Below are 18,809 nucleotides of genomic sequence, written 5' to 3' on the forward strand. Positions count from 1 at the left end.
CATTCCAACATGTTAAGTACTAACATATCTGTTAGAATACCTTGGGCTGCAACTAACAGAAGATGCCTTTTCAAACTGGTTTCAACAAGAAAATTGAATTTTGTCCTATAAAATGAAGCACCAAGATAGAAGACTTTTCAAAGTTGACAAACTCCATGGCTCAAGGATGTCACAAGGACTCAAGTCCTAACTATTTTTCCTTTCTATCAGGGTCGGCTTCATCCTTAAACTAGCCATATGATGGTTATAGTAGTCCCAGATATAACCTCCACACAATACAACGTCCAGAAACAGAATAAAGAATCATCTTTTCAATTTTTCTTATGGTTAAGGAAACCTCCCCCTTGCTTCTCAATAGCCAGGACAGAGCCACATGCTCACCTTCAATCACCAGCAAGGGAAAGATCTCCATGACTGGCTTAGATGGTCCATCAGCAAAATGCTTAACTCCACCACTGTAGCAGGAATAGACAGTACACAAAAGAGAAAGAGTTGCTGCATTCCAACCATATTTACAAAAACTGGCTGCATTTGGTGTGAGGTAGTTAGCTGACTCCTGGTTGAGCCTAACCAAGGGTATTCCTAGAGTAGGGTTATTTTCCCAGAAGAACGTGGGAGACTCAGTAAACAAAGTTGAGCACAGACGAGGAAGATGGAAGTGAGTAAATAGAGGTAGCACCCAGCGGGGTCTGCTAAACCTGCTTTGTGCTCCACCCTGACACTACCAGTGGGAGTTAGGCCAGGGTCCCCATCAATCTTCTATGGTTTCATTTCCTCGTTCAAGAATTATAATAAAAAAATAAAGTGACTTGCCTCAGGGGACTGGGAATGGATGGGGGGCGGAAGGGAAGGAGTATAAAATAGGTAAGATTCAGGAAAAAGAACCTAACTAGCAAATAAACTCAAAAGCCAGGAGAGGAAATCCTCCCCAGGAGTCTATTTTTGTGGATTAATTTATTTTTTGAGCAATTATTATATATTGTTTCCTAGTTAAAATTTACTGAGCACTTACTAATGTGCTAAGCATGGTGCCAAATGCGAAATTCATATTATGAATCATCTAATTTCATTTTCACAACAGTTCCACCAGAGAGATTCACCTCTCTCACAGAAGAAATACAAGTAACATGATCACAATGATAGTACAGGGAATCCAGGCTATCTGCCTCCCAGAGCCAAATCCATAACCACAATGAAACCAGCCACTGAGCTAAAATGTGAGGGAACTGAAGAATAAGATAGACAAGATCTTCGCCTTTGAGAAACCTACACTCTAGTTAGCCACAAAGAATCAATGACCAAAATAACAGATTACTGAAGCTATAATATAAATTGGAAACCAACAGGATGTCCTACATCAGATAAGGGGCTCTTGGAAGGTAGCATTTATGATACGACCTGAAGGATGAGATGTAGATAGTCACTGTGGGGGAGGAGCCAAGAATGAGGAGCAAAAGCAGGCCAGCAGCAGCAGCAAGAGCTGGCCACAGAGAGAAGGAGCCCGAAGAACATTCCCAGCAGAGGTACCAGCAGCTACAAAAGCCCAGGAGAAAAACAGGAGTGGAATGTTGAGGAACATGAAGGAGGTGAACCTGACTACGGTTTTAAGAATCAAGAGAAGAATGGCATGATGGAGACCAGAAGATAGTATAGACCATCAGGTGGAGTTTGGATTTTATCCTCAGTATGATGGGAAATCATTAAAGAGTCTGAAGTAAGAGGATAATTTGAAATCATTTTGATTTCTTACAAGAGCATACTGGTTACTAAATAGAAGTGGCTGCAGGGAAGCAGGGACACCAGTAGGGGGCTAGTGCAGTTGTCCAGGCAAGAGAGGAAGTGGTGTGGCCTAGGTTAGTGGATTCCAGATGTAGCTGACTTTTTAAAGTTGAGATATAATTCATATGCCATAAAATTCAACAATTTTAAGTGCACATTAGGTCATTTTCAGTGTATTCACAAGTTTGTGCAACTATCACTGGATCAGCTATTGAATTATTTAACATTTTGATCACCACCACCACCCCCACAACCTCATACCCCTTTATCCCTCTTCCCATTCCCTGGCAAACACTACTTGTATTAGGCAGGGTCCCCCAGAGAAACCAAACAAGTAGGATGCATAGATATGGAGATAAGTAGGTAGGTAGGTAAGTAAGTACATGGATAGATGGATAGATATAGACAGATGATAAGGAACTGGTTCACACAATTATGGAGGCCAACAAATCCTAAAATCTGCAGCTGGCAAGCTGGAGACCCAGGATGGCTAATGGTGTAGTTCCAGTGAGAAGACCAGCAGGGCTCGAGACCAAGAAAGAGCTTAATGTCTCAGTTTGAGTCCAAAGCAGGAAAAAGAAAAACCAATGTCCCAGATCAAGGCAGGAAGGTAGGAGTCCCCCCCCCTCTGACTCACAGGAGGGTCAGACTTTTTATTCTATGCAGACCTGCAACTCATTGGACGAGGCCCACCTAAATTAGGTTTACTTACTCCACCAATTCTAATGTTCATCTCATCCAGAAACACCCAGAATAATTAATATTTGACCAAAAGTCTGGGCATTTTGTGCCTCAGTCAAGTTGACACACAAAATCAATCATCACACAAATCTACTTTCTCCCAGATATATTCTAAATGTAGAACAATCACAACTCTGAGACAAGCATCCTAAGTCAGAAGTTTTAATTGACTATCTCCCGAAACTTTTAATTCTAAAAATAGCATTAACTATATTAATATTCAAACAAAGTTGCAAATTTAGCTATATTCAGCATTTATTCTTATAAGGCTTTTAAAGCTATCTATATACTTAACAAATTTCTCTCAGAGCCTGTCATTAATTTTTCCAAGTAGCTATCTATCACTATGGTTAAATCAATAAGAAGGAAAAAAAACTTTCCTGCATGTTTCACACTCTATATGGGTGTTTACGGCTTTAGAATAAAGGGTGTGAATGGGAAGGTACTGGACAAATTGGTGAAAAGCTAGTGTCCAGTGAAAGATGCTAGCAAGTAACCCAAATACTGCCTGCCCAAGTGGGCAGTATTCATATATAATTCAAATGAAGGCAGATGCCCATCACAAAGAGTGGCCACTATAGTACTCCAGGGATTTATCAAATAATGCTAAATCTGAGAAAGAGATCAGAAGCAGCCAGCCTCCACTTGTGTTCATCCTTTATGCCCAAAGGAGCTCTTCCTTGGTCTCCCACAAGAGACTACCAGACTCAAATAGCTCCAGGAAAGACTTAATGTTCAACATTAACAACTCTGACCTACTTCTCCATACATTTGGAAAAGTTAGGCAGAAGTAGTTCAATTGGTATGAGAAAACATGGAAGCATCAACAACACCCTTAAGGGCTGTGTAGTCAATGGGTTATCACATCAAGTCAAGAAATTCAGATCCCCTCCAGAACTGTTCAAAATCCTTGCTCTGACTAAAGAACGGTCATGAGTGTCCCTTCCCACCAGGGTCACTTGGCCAAGGGTATTTCTGGGTCCGTTCTACATCACACAGAAACCCAAATCCCCACCAGATATAGAAGTGTCTCTCAATCAAGTGTTCATCTAATCAGTTGCACGACAAAGTGATTTGCTCCAGAAACCCTAACCTCATCAGTTAGTTTGGGTACCAAATGTTTGTGAAAAAGCTTATAGTATGTGTTTATATAGGAATCACATTGTATGTGATCGACATTTCATCAAGCAAATTAGAGCGGCTAGATCCACTATCTAGGAGCTGACAGAATCAAACAGTACACAAGAGTAGACAAACTAATCAAAGGACAGATTTTCATTGATGGAGGGTCTTTAATATGTGTATACATAATTAACAAAAATGTGATGTTCCTTTATACACATGGCATTTTTCTTGAGGATATTAAAGAAATATAAGTACAGGTCTTAACCTTCAAGAGATCATTACTCAGAAAATTCTGAGTTCATCAAGAAAGTATTCTGGTTAAACAATGATAACAAAAAAATCCAATTTTTTTTACTCTATTACCAATTTGTACATAGCCTTCCTTTAGTTATAAAGCATTTAACACCCGTTAGCTCACAGTGATCTGCACTGCAAGACTAAAAAAATTGGTGGATGATGAAGCATTATCTGTATTTCTACAAAGAAGAAATTGAGGCTCACAGAAGTCAAGCAGTTTTGTCCAAAGTTGGATGGTTACCGAGTAGGAGAGCTAGAATATAGATCCAGGGCTCCAGCCTGTGGATCCAGTACAGGTTTTACCAAGAGTGGCACTTCTGACATTCTGGGCCAGACAGTGTTTTGTTATGGGAGGCTGCCGCGTGCAATGCAGGGTTTTAACAGCACCCTGACCTCTACCTACCAAATGCCGGTAGGAAAGCCTCCCTTCCCCAAAGACATGACAATCAAAAATGTCTTCAGATATAGCCCAGTGTCCCCCGGTAGACAAATTCCCACACCCCTATTGAGAGCTGCTCATCTAGCCTACTTTGTAGGCTTCTATTCAGATTAAAAGAAACCATACACTTATAGTATTTGACATTTCTGATTTATTAAACATCAATTTTTCATGAGCCAAATGTAAACATGGAGACAAAACAATCTATTTTACCAAATATTTTTTAGGATTCCAGTTTCTTGATTTTTTCTAAGAACCTGATTCAACTATAATTAGTGCTCATAACCAATGAGAACATCAAGCTATCGATGTAGGAGAGGGACAGTTAAGGGAGAGTTCTGGAACTTCCATGGTTTCAAAAACATTTTTTTCTAAAATGTATTTATATATTAGTGAGGTTAACAACAACAACAAAAAATACTAAATTGGTGTCATTTCCATTTCCTCTCTTCTGGTCCTATCCATATTTTTCAATGGTGGAAGGGAGGAAAAAAGAGACAATAAATTACCTAGTCAGGGTGCCTGGGTGGCTCAGCTGGTTAAGCGTCTGCCTTCCGCTCAGGTCATGATCCCAGGGTCCTGGGATCGAGTCCCGCGTTGGGCTCCCTGCTCGGCGGGGAGCCTTCTTCTCCCTCTGACCCTCCCCCCTCTCATGTGCTCTCTCTCTCTCATTCTCTCTCTCAAATAAATAAATAAATCTTTAATAAATAAATAAATAAATAAATTACCTAGTCACTATCAGCCAAGAAAAAATAGCTGACAAACCCCTACTTTGGCACCAACCACCTTTCCTTGGCATTCCCCAGTGTGGCCACTTAAGAACAACCAGGTAAGCCTATTTGATTTATGCAGGGTATTCAGTATTTTGATTTTCTAGTATTTTTTGGAAACAATTTATTGTAATCACTATGTCAGATGCTTTGCTTTACTCCAAGAATAAAGAACACTTCTTAAAAGCCCTAGAAGGGAAATAGTTAAAATGAAAAATGTATACCCCCATCAGTAAACTCTCTAGGGTAACTTTTGACTCAATTTAGTAAATGATATATCCTATCAATTACCATCTTGATTATGCAACTATGAAAATCAATTGAGCATATAAAATGTAGAGTAAAGAATATAAATGATTTGAAATTACACCTTGAAATAAAAAATTAGGTCAGTTCCCACAATCATGTGTTCTGGGTCTCCTTTCTGCTCTGTTCATCAGAATTATGCAGCAGCTTCAAGAGACAGCATACCCAGCTTTATCAACAACACCTACTAAAGCACCGAGCCTCCCCAAGGAAAACAGTAGTAACAAGCTCCCTCTATAAGAGCAACACTCAGTTCAGTTTTAGCACTGCATTTCACCTGTATTTTAAAAGGCCAAATCTAGATTATAGTGAACAGATTCTATTCCTCCATGTGATCTCCTGTGGTTAAGAATAATTTGCTGGCCTAAAACACTCAGGATATATTCTTTGCATTTTCATAGCCAAGATCCATGCACTTGATGATTCTCACTCATATTTCATTTGTTTTTTTAGATGAGACCAATTTCAGGTGTAAAGGTCAGTACCTAGTAAAGATGATGCAAGAATTAAAACAGTGCCATACAGAACTTCCTGAATTTGACTGAAAAACACATCCAAAAGAGCCAACTTCACCTCACAGAGAACACATTACTGTCCATATGCAAGGCAAACTGCTGCATGAACTCTAGAAAGCAAAATGTGACATTTGACAACCATCCCTGCAAGCCATCACAGCACTCCTTATGAAACTGTCCTGGTTAATACTCATCAACAAAGGCTGTGCTTTCTCTTTGAAACTACATGTTTAAAAAAAAAAAAAAAGGACAGGAGGGGAGACATTTGCGAAGGAAGCTGCGAGGTGAAACCGGCACGTTCCTGGTAATTGCAGACTTCACAGTTGGCCATTTAGGAAAAGCCCCTCCTTGCCTCCAAGGCATAGACTGAAGGGTGGTTTTCTAAACCAGAAGAGAGAAAGCTGCTGGACCCCTTTCCCAGTAAACATTAAGGTGTCCTGTAAATATAATTCATCCCAGAGATGCCTGAAGGAGAGACAAGAGCAGCCTGGATTCATTCACCGGGCCAGACTCAGCGTCTGACTCAGCCCTGCAATGTCCCTGACTTGCTGGAGGTTCTGAGCCAGCCGTTTATTTCGTGGCTGCTGGTGTCATTACTCTGCCTTTGCTCTTAACCGAAGCGAGTGCCAACCACATTCCACGGATCGTACAGAATATACAGTAGGAAATGAACCCCACTCATTGGCTTCACATCACAAGCTTCAGCTTGGCTAATTAGAAATGTAGGAAAATCGCCACTATTTCCATGTTTTCAATCAAGGGAACAAAACATCATCCACTGACCCACATCAAGAAGCAGCTGCCCTGCTGAATTTCTGGCGAAGTCAGGGTGCTCTGCAGAGGGCTGACCTAGAACCAACTACGTGTTCTGGGGAGGAGCCTCGGGGCCAGCAGCAAGGAGTGAGGGGTTTCAATCTCGATTCCGTGTCTTCCTAGATGTGTGGCCTGGGACATTTCCTTCACTTCTCTGAGCTTCCTCTACAAGACAGTCTTCATTTATACACAGAAATACTGTAGCTCAGAACACAAATGAGAGGTGTAACAGAAATAACAGTGGATTGTTTATTGCTTTCCTACATAAATTAGGCTTCCTGGAAAACATTCTGCCAAGAAATGACATAAAGGAAAACTTGGTCCAACGAGAAGAGGAGAGCCCACCCTCTCAGGCTCCTCAGTGACTGTGAGGAGAAAAGGAGGGTGTGCAACCAAGTGGTGGGACAGGTGTGTCTGAGGCTCACTTGTTTGAGCTCAAGTCCCAGGAGCACTAGAGGCGTTGTTAAACAGATTGAGGAGATTCCATTAGGAAAAATGCAGCAGCTTTATTTTCTATGCACATTTGAACTTAATGGAGTAAACTGTGATCCACCAGAGCTGCAAGTCACAGTTGATCTGTTCTGTCAGATTTGGCTGAAGAGTCTCAACACCATGCCTTTTTTTTTTTTTTTTTTCATTAAATGTTACCAATCGCAAAGTCAAGGGTCTCATCCAGTTGGGTAAAGGTCAAACTAACTTGCGAACTGCAGATATCTCAGTCCAATCCAATCACGTTCCCAGTCACTTCTACTTTAAAAAATCAGTCCAATCCAGTTCAAAGCCAGGCTGTCCGTCCCTTCTAACACAGACTGCACCTGCTAGTTACTAGTTCTGGCTGAGATGGGGAAGGAGTTTCCTGCTCACCTTCCTCTGGGCCCTGTATACTGGCCCTATTGAGGACAGCAAGGAGAGGCCAAGTGGGTGGAGGCTGGCTGGGCAGCAGCACTCCCCATTCTGCTGGCCACTGCCACTTCTCCATCTGATGCCAGTGACAAGTCATTGTTGCCATGGGTGATCTCTTCCCCTATATGAACGCTACATACTGAAGCTTTCTACCAACCAGGTATCCTTAGGCTAGGCAAAGCATGCCAACAGGCACTGTTCCCTCCACAAAGGCACACAAGATGGTGGGGGAGGGGGGGGTTGTATCTCCTCTAGACCCAGCAGTGATAAGCAGAATGCTCCCTCCTCAGGTGTGTACCTAAGGAATGGAACTGGGGTACATCTCCCAGGAAGGCCCAATGATGCCTTCCACTCAGTCAACTACTGTGTCCTTAACAACCAAGGTCCTTCTGAACCTAAAGACTCCCTACCCTCCAGTTCCAGAAGATGTTGCGAAGCTCCGGCATGTGGGGCTGGATGCTTCCACCCTGTTCATACCCAGCTGCCCCTCCCCCACCTCTTCACTCCAGTACACACGGGGCACTTCTGTGAGTTGCCAGCCAACAGTAACTCCAGGTGAGAAGTGCGCCACTTCCAAACCTCCCCTGCTACACACTGGCCCAGATGTTCTCTCTGGCTTTGGGGACTTGGTTTTGGAAAGGGAAACATGACGAATGGCCCTTCCAAGAGGAGGGAAAGTGTTAATTACCATCACAACCTTAATCCCATGCAGAGGCTTTCTATTGCTACATACACGAGTAAACGGGAGTCCCAAAAGCTCTATAGATCTGCCCTCTCTTGGCAGGACCTGCCTTAGGGGACTCATAACACAGGGCATTTTTCTGATCTATAGAACGCATCTCCTTATGCTCTCAATTATGAACTGTCTCCAGAGCAAAGAACCATGAAGGGCATCTCTCAGAGTTATTATACAACACCATGTGATACCCTTAATATCAGGAGTTAGACACTTAGGTTCTTACCTCCAGCCCTGGCATGCACCAACAGGGTGGTAATGGTGGGGAAAATCACTTAACCTCTCAGAGGTTGGGCTTATGCTCCTCAAAAGAAACTAATGGAAAACTATGAAGTTGTAAAATCACATGTTAATATGCCCAGAGAAAAATACCACCTTGTTTATTTTCAAAGAAAGCCAAGGGAGAAGTGGGGCATAGGAAGGCCCCACCCTGCATTTTCACAAAGGCAAAGACAGACAAATATTGCAGAGCCCCAATGAAACTACCCTTTTCCCAAGGCTATCCATGCATGGTGCCAGCCAAGGGCTCCTCTCCTTGGGTCCTCAGTTCCATGATACTATGGTTTACCTATCTCCAGAACTTCAACATTCATTAAAGATTCTAAGCTTAGAGCTCATAAGTGCCTGAAAGCGCATCATGGTTCAACTGTCTTGTTTAAAAACAAAGGAGCTGGAGCTCCGAGAATAAAGCATGAGATATACCATTCTCTCAGAACACGAGCTGTGCCATGCTGGAGGAAAGAGCTCGTTTTCCTCCAAAGCTGGGCAAGGTACGATACAAAGGAGCCCCGTGAAGTAGCCCAGAAGGCGGTCTCTGCCACTTTGGCAGGGTCAGCCAGGAATAAGGGTGTTGCGAAAACGCACACTTCACTCAGCTGCCGTGGGAGTAGAACGCAGCTCTCAGGAAGCGTGCACGCAGCTCCCGGGCTCATTTTGCTGTACAAGTTCTTATCTACAAAGCCATCTAAAGAACCAAGTGTGAGGCGCTGGCTTTGCCATGAGCTCACTAATTAAAACGTATTAGCAGCATTGAGTCCCATTATCCTTTCAAAAGGGAGAGAGCCAAGCCAGGCCTCCAGCAGCAGGGAAGATAATTAAGTAAAACTGTTTCTCACAGATAAATAATGGATATGACAACAGATGCCCCTCTGTCCTGGATTGGGGGGGGAGGGGGGACAACAAAGGAAGAATGTGTTTATTGCCAAAACAAATGCAAAATAGCCTCTGGCTCGAGATCAGCCCCTTTTGAACACCAGAGCAGAGAACAGACCTGGCCTCTGTGTACCAGGATGAAACAAAAATCAATGTTTCTACACACGTTACTTATTTCATTATGTACTTGCACTTTGCCTTACAAAAGCAGCTAATACAAATTCAATACGTGCCCACATTTCAAACACAATGCTGCTGCCTTGTCAGCCATGTGGAGCTCCCACCACACACCCTGAGCAGCTCTGACAGGCCGCTGTACACAAGATGCTGCAGAAAGCAACTCTTCCTGGGAGCTTTGAGCCTGCCGGCCCTGTCATCTGCCATTATTCTTGCTCGGCTGCAGCGGATTCGAGATAACAACAGTCACCCAACACAGTTGTTTCCAACACACGCTATCGAGGTCACAGGCTGATGGCTACCGGAGGCACATCGTCAGCTGCATACCCAATGATCGTCAGCACATTCTTACCATGAAGCCATGGGATACGTTAATGGCAGAGGAAGCCCTAAAACCACTATGTGTGAAAGGTCTAAAAACCAAAAAAAAAAAGAGAGAGAGAGACAATTTTACATGTTTTCCACCAAAGGATAAATATTAGACTACATGAGAAATTGTGAAGCTAAGGAAAATGAATCCTAAGCAGTGAGCAACGAGAAAGAAAGCTATGAGTCCTCTTTGCAACAGCCCTGAGCTACTAGTAATGAGATCTCCAAGGTAGTTTTCCACTTCTTCCAAGGAGTAGGGGGAACGCACATGCACATGTGTGTGCATATTTTATGAGCTCAGCACAGGTACACATTATGGCAAATTTCAGCCCTGTCTGCGCTCTGAGATGTTACCAAAGGTTTCTGAAACGTGATCACAAAAAGCCAACTGCCATTCATCCTATGGGCCCACAGTGAGGCAGCTTATAATAGAAGCTCAATACATACATGCTGAATAGATGGAGAAAAAAAAAGAGAGAAAAAAGAAAAGCATGGCAGTTGCCTTTATTTATTTATTATAAGCATCATGGCACATACGCTTTAATAAAAATGAAAGACTGACTTACTGCATTATTAAAGTCTGATTTCTTAAGTCGGGTGAGAAAAGAAACTACTCAGGAAGCTTTCTATATTGGCAAAAGGACAACGTTGAGAGAAGCTAATGGAACATGTGCGAGGCCCCACTGATAGATTTTGCCCCAGAGCAAATCACACACCAACTTATCTTGACATTTGATGAAAAAGGTGGTCAAACCACAACAAATTTTCCCCAGATAAAAGCTGAGTAAGAGTTTTTACGAATGCTGCTTAAAATATAAAGTAACAGCTCAATGAAAAACAAAGTCATGTTTGTAATTAAGATTATTCAGGGAACTCATGCTGACATGGGCAACTCATTTTCCAAAAGCGTGCCAAAGGAATTCAATGGGGGAAAAACAGTCTTTTTGATAAATGCCGCTGGAACCACAGAATATCCGTATGGATAAACAAATAAACCTTAACCCCTATTGCCGCAGCTGTACAAAACAATTAATTCAAGATAAATCATGGGCCTAAATTTAAATTTAAAACTATAAAACTTGTAGAAGAAAACAGGAGAGTATCTTCATGACAAGGGTCAAGATTTCTTTGGGCAGGATAAGAATTCAACAATTATAAAAGAAGGAAAAGGGTAAATGAGACTTTACTGAAATTTAAAATTCCAGCTCAACAAAAGATAATATTAAGAAAAAAGACTAGGCAAGTCACAGACTGGGTAGGATACTCTGAAAACATAGTTCTGGCCAAGAGTTCACATTCAGAATATATAAAGAGCTCCTACAACTCTATAATAAAAACAACCAAATTTAAAAATCAGCACAAGACTTTAACAGAAACTTCACAAAGGTACATATACAAATGATCAATACACATATAGAAATATGCTTTTGTCACTGGCCACCAGGGAAATGCAAATTAAAATCATGGTGAGACAATACTATACCAGAATGGCTACAATTAGGTGGAGTGGAAACTCAGAATGTTGAGAAGGGTGTGAAGCAACTGTAACACTCGTATCTTGCACAGGAAGTGAAGAACAGTACAACCACTTTGGAACAAGTGTTTGGCAGTTTCTAATACAGGTAAATAAATGCATACCCTTTCCTGCCATTCCATTCCTAAGATTTTACTCCAAAATATAAAAACAAAATGTCTACACAGCTCTATACAAAAATGTTGATCGCCACTTACTTTATCATAATACATAAAAAACCAACCCGAACATCCATCAACAGAAGAATAGATAAATAGTGATACAATTACAAAAGGGAATACTGTTTAGCAATTTAAAAAAAAAATGAACTGCTGATATATAAAACAATGTGGATGAATCTCAAAAACATAATGATAAATGAAAGAAGCCAGACGCGCACACCCACAAAACGTACTATATTACTCCATTTATATAAAGTTCTAGAACTGGCAAAACTAAATAAACTATGATTCAAAGAGTCAGAAAAGTTACTGCTTCTTGGCAACAGAGTTGGAAAGAGGATTAGTAAGGAATACAAGAGAGCTTTTTGAACGACAGAAGTATCCTCTGTCTTGATAGAGATAGGTGTCACACAGATGCGTGCATGTGTCAAACTTACATTGCACACTTAGGATTGTGCACGTGATTGTGTGTACACTGTACCTCAAAAAAGTAAATAAACATTGAATTCTACGTAGCAGGTTTATTTTTGGCAGGAGTATGTGCTAGTAATTCTCAAACTACTTTCTGTCTATTCCAGACTTGAGCAAATGAGTATAGTATACATTGGGTATAATTGAAACCACGTTTCTCACTGGTGAAAAGGGAATTACAAATATAGAAAGGAAAACATGAGCAAACCCTGTGTTTTTAGGTTGAAACTGAAGTTACCAATATAAACCTGTAGCTTTTAATATGAAGAGATACAGAACTAAATAAAATATGCATGCATATACGTGCATGCATATATACAAACACAAGCACACATTTTCCAGCTTTGTCTACTAATGAGATCTAGAACACATGACACCCAGTATAACAAACAGGGTTGGCTCCCAGAGCTTCCTTTCTAAAGACCATCCTCAAAGGAATTAGGGCTCCTTGCAGGAAAGGCTAATTCAAGGGCTGAGCAGAAAAGTATACAATAAGCCTAGAACATTCTATGCCAGGAAGTAAGGAAATGATAAAAACTAAATGAAGCAGGTGAAAGTGACACCGCACCTAGCTTGAATGGTTTCTGATTGGCTGACTTGGGGCCAATTTGTGCATCAAAATAAATACTCAAAATTATTGGTTAAACTAGGAACCCATCAATACATATTGATATAAATAAGAAAGGAAAGGCCTCTTCTCCATAGAAGGTCAACTAATAAGCATGGAAGGAATAATGACGTTAGAAAATCATTAATGGTAGCTAAAACTAGTGGGTGAAAGTTTGGTAGGGACCAGGATATTCATAAAGCCTAAAGGTAGAGTCCACAAATGACTAATTGCTTACAAAGGGAAAACAGTACTTTGATAAGTGGAAGGTCCTGGCAGACTTAACAAAATAATCAAAGTTATCATCAATACTGGGACAAGTATCTCCTGATACGATGTACTGGCAAGGACATAGTACTATGTGTTACTGGGTCAAAAACATATAATCTCAATTTAATCATGAAGAAATATCCTACAAATCCAATTAAAGGACATTCTACAAAATAGCAGGTCTATATTCTTCAGAAATGTGGGGGGGGGGGAAAAAAACATAACACTGAAGAACTGTTCCACAGTGAAGAAAGCTAAAGAGATAGAACAACAAAATGTAATCTGGGATCCTAGACTGTGTACTGGACTGGGGAAAAAATAGTCATGAAAGTCATTACTGGAACTGAGGAAATTTGAATATGAACTATAGATAGGAATAAAGTATCAATATAATATATCCTGATTCTGATCATGATTATGTCAAAAAAATGATCTTGTTCCTTGGAAAGGAACACAGTGTCCCCAAGTTACTCTCAAATGGTTCACACACACACACACACAGAATGAATAAAGCAATTAAGAGCAAAATATAAACAGTGAATCTGTTTAATAGTTACATTTAAGCAGGAGTTCCTTGCACTACTCTTGCAACATTTCTCTGAGTGTAAAATAATAAAAAAAGTAATCAGAGAAACATGAAGAAACCACAGAAAAGCCATTTGGTAAATGGAAAACAAACAATCCACAAGTAGTAGTATACCGAATTTAGGATACTTGGAAGAAAAGAGTACATACCTGAATTCTTTGATTCATTAATCAAAAAATATTTACATCTTCCATTTCTGCTAAACACTGTTGATAAAAAAGGAGACCTATAAGACATGAGTATGTATCTTCATCATACGATAGGTAAGACATCAAATCAACTAGTCAGCATGTAAGATGAACTGGGATCATTATAACAGTGAAGGTGTAACTTGAATGAGTAAGCAGAGAGAACACTGACCGCTGCCCAGGAGATCCCAGGGTAGCTTCACAGAGGAAAGAGAGATTGAATCTATGAGTAGCACTTCAACAGACAGACTAGAAGTAGGGAACAGAGCAGAAAGGTGTCCCGCACCGAAGGGAACAGGATGGAGAAATGCACTGAGGAGCAAATTGTAGTACTTATTGCAAGAAATGTGAGGAGGCGGTATAGCTTGGGAGTGGAGTACGAAAAGGAGCAGTTAAAAAAAAAAAAAGAAAGAAAGACTAGAAAAATAGTTTGAGGACAGAGCACACAGGAGCTTTTACTGTCAGAAGTGTAGGAGTTTAATTTTAGTCAGTGGAGTGGTTTGGGAGAATGAAGAATGGGGAAGAAATGGCTATTTCACATGTGAAGTCAGGCCAGAGGCTAATCCAACAGTCCAGGAAAGCAGGTATGCACTCAGAGGAGGCAGAAACAGACCAATGTTCCTAAAACTTGTCTCTAGTCTTCTCACCCTCAGCCCTAAGAAGGCTCAAGATAACAACTGGTTATCAAGCTAGCTAATAGGCATGAAGTGTACTTCTAGTTCAAGTATACTGTCTGCACTAGAATGAAGGTATTAGTGCAGATTTATGAGCTCTTATGTTTTCCTCCAATAAACCTAGGAAAGCTTTAAAGAACACCCTTTAAAACCTCAGTGTATAAAACTGTTTCTATACACACTACCTTTGAAGGGTCTAAGTAAATTCATTTAAAAAGAAAGGGCCCAAATTCAGGGGCACCTGGGTGGGTCAGTCGTTGAGCGGCTGCCTTTGGCTCAGGTCATGATCCCAGGCTCCTGGGATCGAGCCCCGCATTGGGCTCCCTGCTCCGCAGGAAGCCTGCTTCTCCCTCTCCCACTCCCCCTGCTTGTGTTCCCTCACTCGCTGTGTCTTTCTCTGTCAAATAAATAAATAAAATCTTTAAAAAAAAAGGGGGGGGGGGCCAAATTCAAAGCACCTCATTTCTCCAAAAGCTTTTTTTTCCAGATTCAGAAACAAATCTGTGCCTGCAGCCGTTGTCAAACTTCATAGTGGAATTTGCATTTAATATTTCCTACATATCATCATTCTACAGCTACAGATGGTCCCCACCTTAGGATGGTTTGACTTAGGATTCTTCAACTTTACAATGGCACAAAAGCCATACGCATTCAGTAGAAACCATCTTCCAGAGATAGACAGCAGAATGCTCTCTTATGACGCCAGCCAGCCGGCCAGCCACTGTGAGCCCCAGCTCCCCGTCATTCTCGGGATCACAAGGGTAAACAACGGATACACCTATTGCCATTCTGTCTCTCATTTTCAGTACAGTATTCAATAAACTACATGAGATATTCAACACTTTATTATAAAATAGGCATTGTGCTGGATGATCTTGCCCAGCTACAGGCTTGCGTAAGTGTTCAGAGCACGTTTAACGTTGGCTAGGCTAAGCTATAATGTTCAGTAGGTTAGGTGTATTAACGTCATTTGTGACTTACAATATTTTCAGTTTGTGATGAGTTTATCAGGATGTAACATCGCCTTATGTTGAGGAAGATCGGTAGTTTTAATTCTCATAAGCACATACACTGGAGGGGGGAAGGGGCAGGAGAGACTAAAAACAAGATTCTTGATACTTCCCACCCCTGCCAAGAGTGGTATCAGCTCTGCAGCTGGAACTCCTTGAAACTGGGATTCAAGTAAGGCTAAGCTGATTTCACAGACAGGAATGAAGCAAAATAAAGCTCCAGTGTAGGAGGTAGAAACAAACTACCAGAAGCACCATCTACTACTTTCATCTGTGTTCATTTAACACAGAACTAAAGTGATAGGATGTATGGGGCAGGCTAGGCATACTCTCACTTTTGTCTGGGAAAAGCTAAACAACATATTATGATACATTTCTGTTACATTTCTATTGAAGGCTACCATGAACTTTTAAAATGTGAATTCACTAAGAATTTCTGTTTTTAGGAGATGACAGGAGAGATGAACCTCAGAGCAGCAAAGAGAAGAGGCTCATTCTGCTACTGTCTTGACTATTTCTCTAGGGATGGTATTATCTACACCACTCACAGACGGGCACTATTACAGTTTATAAATTTAAAGCCAGTGGAAATTCTACATAAGCTACTATGTAAAACATCTTTAAAGTTGTCAAACTCAAGAAAGCATGAAGACTCATACAGATTCTCATCAATCTTATTACATTCCATATTTTGGTAACCAACATCATCCAACCTTGCTTATGACCTCTCTATCTTCTCTTAACTTCTGGCCATAGGGCGCCTGGGTGGCTCAGATGGTTAAGCGTCTGCCTTCGGCTCAGGTCATGGTCTCAGGGTCCTGAGATCGAGTCCCACATCGGGCTCCCTGCTCCTTGGGAGCCTGCTTCTCCCTCTGCCTCTCTCTCTCTCTCTCTCTCTCTCTGTCTCTCATGAATAAAAAAAAAAAAAAAAAATTTACTCTTTAAAAAAAAAAAAAATTCTGGCCATAAAACTAGTACTGAAATCAGGTGTTAGAAGAGCACAGACTTTGAGCAATACCAATCTAGGAGTCACCCCCCCACACTCTTCCATAAGCCAGCCCTGCATCATTGTGCAAGTTACTTGCCTTGTAGGAATTTCAATTTCCTCATTTGTGGAAATTAACATTCTAAATGGTCATAAAAATAAATGTTTCCAGTAAAATAAGTAATAGCAGTTGGACTTAATGCTGGGGTGGCTACGAAATGTCTTTTAGATTAAATTAGATGATGTATGTAAGCTATTCCTTAGGGAATCCTTACATGGCTGTGCAGTTGAGTACTATAAATATATCCTCCTGTGGGAGGGTGGGTAGATGGGGTCTTAAAATCCAGCCTTCCCTGCACTGAGGATGCGCACCCGGTGAAAGCTGTGCCCACCCAGAAGGCACCTCCTCCTCTTTTTAAATTCACACACAGGCACAGTAGAGGTTAGCAGTGGTCCCAAATATGCATCCAAGAGTAGCTATTACTCTCAAACATCATAAAGCAATGAGTAGGGCTGAAAGAACTCAGAAACCATCTATCTTCAAGACTATCTTCTCGTATAGAACTATAATATTTTATTAATGGAAAGAACAAACCTAAACTTTCTAATTTAACAGATGCAGTTACTCAGGCCTCCTAAAAAAAAATGAGAGAATAAGTATTCCTGGTTGAGGTTTAAGGGGCAGTTAATGGTGGAGAGGGAACACTAATAAAATCAAGTTATTAAAGAAAGAAAACTGGAAAAACAGAGCTTTGAAGTTCTTCCTCCTTTTGCCAGAAAAAAAAAAAAAAAGCCAGTAAAAGACCACATCAGTTAAATAAGGACTAACCTCTAACTTGGTAACTATTCTAACTTGGTTACATTTCAAAGAGCACTGACCCAACATAGAGAAAACCAGCTCAAATAAACACTTGAGCTGATCCGTTGTGATGGACAAGAAATAAAATGATCAATTATTTTGTGCCACGTCACTTTTTTGCCTAATATAACTAACCAAATCTAAAACCAACCCCATGGAACAGAGAAATCCAAAAAGGATACCCTAACAAAATGTTCAGAAGAAAAGAATGCTCTCATTACCACTATATCAACATTATTTCTGAGCCAGAATATACTGCTTCCCTCTATACTCAGAAAGTGGATGAGCCTTTTTTAATTACTTTTTTTACCTATCACATGATATCAAACATTAAATTCACCAACAAATATTAGAGATTGATCTCCATTGTTGCCTAAAGATACTCAATTGTGATAAGCATATTAAAATTAGTATAAATATATATATTTGCATTGTCTAAATTCACGAGTACAATGTTGCTTTTATAATAAAGGCTTAAGAAATTCAAAACTACTGCTACAAAGCAAGTTTGCAAATAAAAATTGTCCTTGAGGCTATACCAAGCAGAATAATAAAGAGCAGAACATATCCTGGAGTGAATCCACCTCAAAAACTGGAAAACAGCATCCAGCTTTTTAAAATTCATACTACTCAACACCCTGGTAATATTCAGCTCTTACTGACTGATAGTAAGAAATTTCAAAAGAACTCACTCGTGAGCAAGGATTGCTGATATTCATTCCAAATCTCCTTTTAGCAAATTTTCAATACATTTTTTCAGTTTTGGTGAGTTCTCTAAATTGCCAATTGGCTTAACTTCATCATGTAAAAAAAGAAAAATTACTAATTTGGTACCATGGGAACTTTTACAGAGTGCATTACTACTATCTATAATGAGAAGTGATGTCAGTGAGTCCCTAGGGAGTTGATCACTGAACAAGCGTATTATATTTCTTACCTTCTACCCAAAAGGACAACATAACAGGTGTATTCAAAAGAGGGAAGAAAAAAGATCAGAGAAGGAAATAAGAGACAGGGTCTGTACATTTTAAACATCCAGCATAACATTGATACCAGCTGTATAGTATCCCAAAAGAAACAGAATATAAACTACAAATGTGACTGACATATGTAATTTTAAGTTTTCTAGTAGCCACATTAAAAAGCAAAAAGAAAGAGGCAAAATTATAATAATATATCCTGAACTAGTATTATCATTTAAATATTTAAGCATATAAAATATTAATGAAAAACTACATGCTTTTATTTGTACTGAATTGTGTAAATCCAGTGTGAGTTCTGCATTTACAACACATCTCAGTTTGGACTAGCCACATTGCAAGTGGCCAATAGTCACATGCGG

The sequence above is a fragment of the Neomonachus schauinslandi genome, chromosome 12, assembly GCF_002201575.2.
Source record: "Neomonachus schauinslandi chromosome 12, ASM220157v2, whole genome shotgun sequence".
Lineage (NCBI taxonomy): Eukaryota > Metazoa > Chordata > Mammalia > Carnivora > Phocidae > Neomonachus > Neomonachus schauinslandi.